The sequence below is a fragment of the Takifugu rubripes genome, chromosome 5 (assembly GCF_901000725.2).
Source record: "Takifugu rubripes chromosome 5, fTakRub1.2, whole genome shotgun sequence".
Taxonomy (NCBI): Eukaryota; Metazoa; Chordata; class Actinopteri; order Tetraodontiformes; family Tetraodontidae; genus Takifugu; species Takifugu rubripes.
The window spans coordinates 3269657-3275766 of record NC_042289.1 but is presented as its reverse complement, the minus strand read 5'-3'; positions in this window follow the sequence as shown (position 1 = coordinate 3275766).

Sequence of the window (6110 nt, the reverse complement as noted above, 5' to 3'; positions counted from 1 at the left end):
TCTCTCTCTTTCAGCCAAATGATCATTGGAGACCTCTCCGCTCGTCCTCTTATGAAACAACAAGAACACACACCAGCAGCACAGAGCACACTGCCTTCAGCCATGATCCGCTGCACCAGCATTTAGCAGAGACAGATCAAATCCCCTCCGCACCAAAAACGGACCTCTCTGCCAGGGTTTCCTTCTCACAGCAGACCGGAGTCAGGTCCACCTCGGTTGCCATGGTGGCGTGACCCCCTCACCCCCAAGTCACCCCAGAATCACACCATTATTCTTAGGCAATAATTTGTTCCACTGGAAATTTGCAGGGCCCCGCCCATCCCTCGCATCGCATCCATCCATCCGTCCCCCACAATCCTGAAACAGGCACTTTTCCGACTTCTCCACATCAGCAGGAGTGAAGAACTTTATCCTGTCAGGTCTCCTCACCAGAGAGGCTCCTCCACACGGCGACGTCTGGAGCCCCTTCACCCCTCCTGCTCTGAGGCCCTGATGATCGGGGTCCTCAGAACTTGCTCGTCCAAACAAAGTCTGTGGGGAGGGAGGCCTTCAGCCCGATGGGACGGTCCTCCTGGCCGGAGCCGCCTGCTGCGTCAGAGTTTTGTATTGTTTACAGCTGATGATAATGTGAACCTGGAAGGACGGCTCTGAGCACCACTCGCTTACAGGACCGCCATATTTATGGTGCGCCCATAGCACACGCGGAAGGTTCCGTCTACGCGGTCTCTCCTCCACAGCCCCCCGCTAGCAGTTTGGTGGAAACAGACGAGCCACGGGACTCCGTCCCGCACGTGGAATGTAATATATCCTGAAAACCGTACAGTTTAAGCCACCGGGTGAAGTCCCGCACTCACCTTCATCACTGGACTTTGTTGACGTACATTCGTTGTGCAGCAAGTGCACGTTGTCAATTGACAATAGTACGTGTGACAATTTACTAGCATGTCAATAGCTAAGCTAGAGGTGAGCGGGAGGCAAAGCAACTTATTTTGGAAGGAGCAAAAGGCTGTTTGTTTCAGAACTATTCTCCTAGCTTTCCTTTCTTTTGCATTTTGGTAAGTGAATGTTTATCTGTGTTGATGCTTTACTGTGAGCCAGTGGCCGTGTCATGCACTTTGAAACCATCGTCGGTGTAGCAGTGGCTCGTTCTGAGACGTCACCCGAGATTCGAGGTTCAGCTGGACGAAATCTTTGAATGGCCCCTTTAAAAATCTGTTACAGTTTGCAATCAAAAACCCTTTAGAGGAAACCCATTAGCATGGGTGGAGTGGGAGCGATGGTTCATCTGTACTAACCAGTGTTGCCGATATTATCCCCTGATCAAGGAGTCATCAAGTTGTGATCCAATTGCGGACTTTCAGAAGTTTCACAAAAATATGTGTCGTTTGCTGTTTTTTGCAGCGCCCCTCCCATTTTTTAGGGGCCCAAAAGTGTTGGTGCACCTTGCTTTTATTGGTCGTTGCGTCTTAGGGTGCAGAAATATTCAGTCACCAAATGACTCTGTCTTTCTGGCAATGACCCGATGAGGAGGAAAGGATGCAAGCGAAGGGCATCTTCTCATGTTATTATCAGTTTGTCTCCGTTTCAGCTGATTAGATTAGTCTACTTTTATTTTACATTTTTCGCATGTTCCCAGTGGTTTGTATCAGGCTGTAAACTCTCTGTTTTTACATTCATTGTGATATTCTTTCCTCCTCCAGAGTCTTTGTCAGTTGTCCATCTCCCTTGTTAAAACTCAATGAACTGTCCAAATTCATTAGCGGTACTCTTTGGAAAATGGCCGTGACTCCAAATGGGGTCAGGTTCAATCATCTTTTTGTGAAACCTCTTGAAATTTCCTGTCTTTTGTTTCGTTTCACACGATTTGGGAATCAAAGTAAACTGTTATCACTCTTCATGCACATCTTCTGACCTGTGTTGTTACGGTCGCTAAAACAATCAATACTTCACAAATCGTGTTGCTACAACAAAATTGGCTCTTTGTTGGGTTAAGAACTTTAAAATGACAAAACATCTGCAGAAAACTAGCACAACAAATGCAGAGAATTGCAGCCATTTGAGTACAGAAACTATGTCACTTTCAGGCCTGTTTCCTGCTAGCTTGTATTCAGTCAGACTAGCAAGCTACAGCTAATAGCGGTTTGTAAAAATTCACCCTAGCTTTTGGAGTTAACAGCTAATACAATTAGCTGTAGCTGTACTAAGAATGGGCTTAATTAAACGTGCATTCATATCGTCCATTATGGTAATGCTGTGAGCATCTATAAGTGTAAAATCATATATGAGAATCATAATATAGCTCCTTGCTCTTTGCACATGCACATTTTCTGGAAATGTGGGACATTTTGTCAAAGCCATGAAAGAGATCTAATTAGACCTATAGAATATAGTACATATTTAATATTGCGCCCCGTATTGAAAACCATACATATGCAATATGTACCATCTCAGCCAGTTTATTTGAGGCTTATCTGTATAAACCAGGCACAATTTGGGCAAAGGTAAGTTGAGCTGAGAATGAGTGAACCTGAATTCTGCGTTGCGCCATATCGTTTGCTAAGCTGGAAGCGCGCTCGAGTCCATAAAAAGGATTCCCTAAAAAAACGGAGCTCTTATTTCTGTTTACATTCAAACTAGTGCTAATAAAGAGTTTGGATTGATTTATTACAGACTCACCAAGAATTTGAAAAGGGTGGCGTGCCAGAGGAACCATAAATAATAATAATAATAATAATAGAGGCCGTGTAGGATAAAGGAATTCATCAAAAGCGAATTGGGAGCTGAGGACATTTGGTTTTGTTTCTTTTTATTGGACCGGATTAAAAACTAAAGCCCTTTTTTTGAGGAGAAACGCTGTACAAAAGCATCATAGTGACGGTGTCGTGGCGCTCTTTCTTTCTCAATGACTCGTGGTGTTCGTGAGCAATGCGTAGCATGTCACGCTTTGGTAGATGTTTGTCCTCTGTGGTCCAACCAAGAGAGGGCGGCCGTGTCATCGGTGCGAAGGTGGCGGAATACGGAAAAGTCTTAAACCAGAGCGCCCCCGTCCGCTCCGGTCTCCTGGAATACGCAGCTGTGTTGGTGGACCTCCAATGGCGGCCTGTGCTCTCGCTGTGCCTTGAATGGGATCCGATCCCAGCTCCCACGGGGACGGGAAGGTCCTGACGGGGATTTGAAGCAGCAGGGGGCGCCGCTGCTCCCGGACACCCCCTCCGTGGCTCCGGGGCGTTTGGCAGCCAGGCGGCCGCAGGTTCTGGCACAGAATGTAGATGAAGCCGAATGAGATGTGGGAGTCCGACAGTGCGCCTTCCTGCACTGCTGGTCGTGGGTCTGCGGCGAGCACGGCCGTTCTGTCCGTTTTGATTTAGGGTTTCTTTTTCTTTTTTTTGTCTTTTTGTCGGTTTGTTTTTTAATCTTTGTGACAAAGTCATTTGTGACACGATGGGAGGGCGGGAATCTCCGTGGCTGTTTGTGTCCGTGTGAAATCGATTTTAACTGTCTGTTCATTTTAACTGTCTGTTCATTTTAACTGTCTGTTCTCTCTGCTTTTTATGTGGGGGGGCTCTGTGAGATTTTTATGCAATAAATAAATACGTTAAATACCGGCCTCAGCCGGGGTTATGTCACTGACATCTATCAGCTTTGGTTATTGATCCAGTTAAAGCAAATCCAGCCTCTGGTTTTATGAGATAACAATGAGGAAGCAGAGAATGGAAGCGCATGGTCACCTGCATCCTAATTAATGAATCCTAATTAACCTATAGTCCTGGTCGAGCCTTCCAGGAACCCTTCTTTTAGCTGCTTCACGTTTAAACTGCGTGAGCTTCGTTATTCCAGCATTAGAATCGGGGGAACGGAGATAATCTGGCCACAGTCACCCTCCAGGGGTTCCAAATTCCCATGATTCCCTGCACACCGGAGGCCTTTCACCACGCGTGCGACGCCAGCATCGACGTTAGTTTTGATGTGCGTCACCCCTCTGCCAGTCTGGGAATGTTATCCGAATAACGGCATCCAAGCAGGCTGCGTCATTTTTCCAACTAGGCAAAAGAAAGTCACAAAACATTTCTGTCCATGCATCTAGTCGACCCCCCCCCCCAACAGACGACCACATGACCCACAGACGATCACATGACCACAATGAAATATCGGATGCAATGATTTATGGATGAGTTATGATGCCGCTCTGTCCCAAAATGGGGTGGGGGGTGGGGGTGGGGGGGTAGATTGGGGGGGTATCTGCTATCTTTGGAAACAGACTGCTAAATAATTTTGAAGCATCAGACCCATGAACAGTCAGCCCGTGTAATGTGGTGATGTAATGTGGAGCAGCTCTGCTCTTCGCCAATCCAAAGTTAAAGTTCACCCCCCCCAACAAAGAAATAATCCACCAGAGCGCCACAGCTGGTGCATGTGTGCGTGCACGTGTGTGTTCTTGCTACATATTGAGTATCAAAATTCTAGCAAAGTGAGGACCTTTAAGGGAAGCGAGGACGTTGCGGCTCGCGATCACAGAAGTCCAAGAATGTGCGCACGTGTGTGCACGTGCCGTCAGATTGGAACAGTCGACGTGTGCTCCAGGCTTCCCGTCCATGGGGAAGTTCTGGCCGTGGCCTCGCCTTTTTCCAGGTAACCTGTCAACCACCTGTAATTAAAGATCGCCGCCATCTTGTGTCGATGATGTCATTCGCATCCAGGAAGCAGAGCCCTGTGCAGGGTCAGCTTTGAGCATTCTAATATACTCATTCTAATCCAGGTGTAAAGGATCAACTTCCAAGTTATTGCGAGGACATTTCTTTGCCCTGTGGTCCCTAAAGCAGCACGCCGCGCCACTTTTGCTTGGATAGAACCGTTTCTTTAAATTGGACTCGAAAACACATGACTGCCCCAGACATGCATTCATTCATGCAGACTGTTGTTATGTAACTGGGTTACCATCCTAAAAGACATGTCCCTGCTTCAACTCCATGTGCCAGACAGGGGGGGTGGGGACAGGGGGAGGGAGAGACGGGGACAACATGGACAGAGAAACATGGAGAAAATTTGAGGCAATAGCACACAGAAAAAGACATGAAACAGCGAAAACGTCAGGGGGGGACAGAAATCCCATGCGCACACTCACACGCACACACACACACACACACACTCGTTCACATTTTATGGGACAAGAGGAGGTGCTTATTAAAAAGCCTTTGGGGGGGATGAAAAGGGTTTAAGGGGGGCTGTGAGTTTGGTTTGTTTTCAGGATTGGAGTTGACAACGTTTTATTTTGAACATGATGATGGAAATAAAGACAGCGGAAATCAAGAAATAGAATCATAAATCAATAAATTTTGATGGACAAACAGCTGCGCATTCGCAAGTTGATCGACACGTTCAAAAAGGAGCAGGAAAAAGTAGATATATGGTCCATTCTTTTCCCCATATGAACTTGCCAAGCAGATGGATTTTCTATTTGCATCTGCATGAATGAAACGTGTTCAGTTTATATTAAATTGGCCTCTAATCGAGGTGAAAGTGACGAGTGAACTTTAAGGAGCCGTTTAAAGCCAGACGTTGGTCCGACTCCGCCCCCAAGTGGCCGAAGTGTGTATTAAAGGTAAAAATAGTGTGTTCAGTTCTTGTTATTGAATAATACTTTGGATCGGACTTGTTGATCTTTCAGGTCTCAGATATATTTAAGTTTGACTTTATCCAACAGCACTTATTTCACAACCAGTTACAGTTGTCATTGTTTAATATTTGATCATTTTGGGCTTTTTTTTTTTTTTTTTACATTTTATTAAAGTAATCTCATGAGTCCTTCAACGGCAACAGTGAGGCTGCGACACCTCAGTAGAAAACCCGAGACATAAAAATGTAATAAACTGAGCTGTTATTGATGGTTTTACCAATGGTTGAGGGGTACAATGAGGTACCTGGTGTCTTCATGTAGGCGTGAGGGACAGTCATTTAAAAAAATCTGCTTCAAAGGGACGTTCTGCTCTTGCACGTCCTTAACAAAACTTTAAAAATTAAAATAAAATCATTTGATACAGCAGACGAGCGGCAGAATTCAGCCCTCGTTCCTACTTCAGTGTGGATAAAGGAAGAGGACTACTTCCACTAAA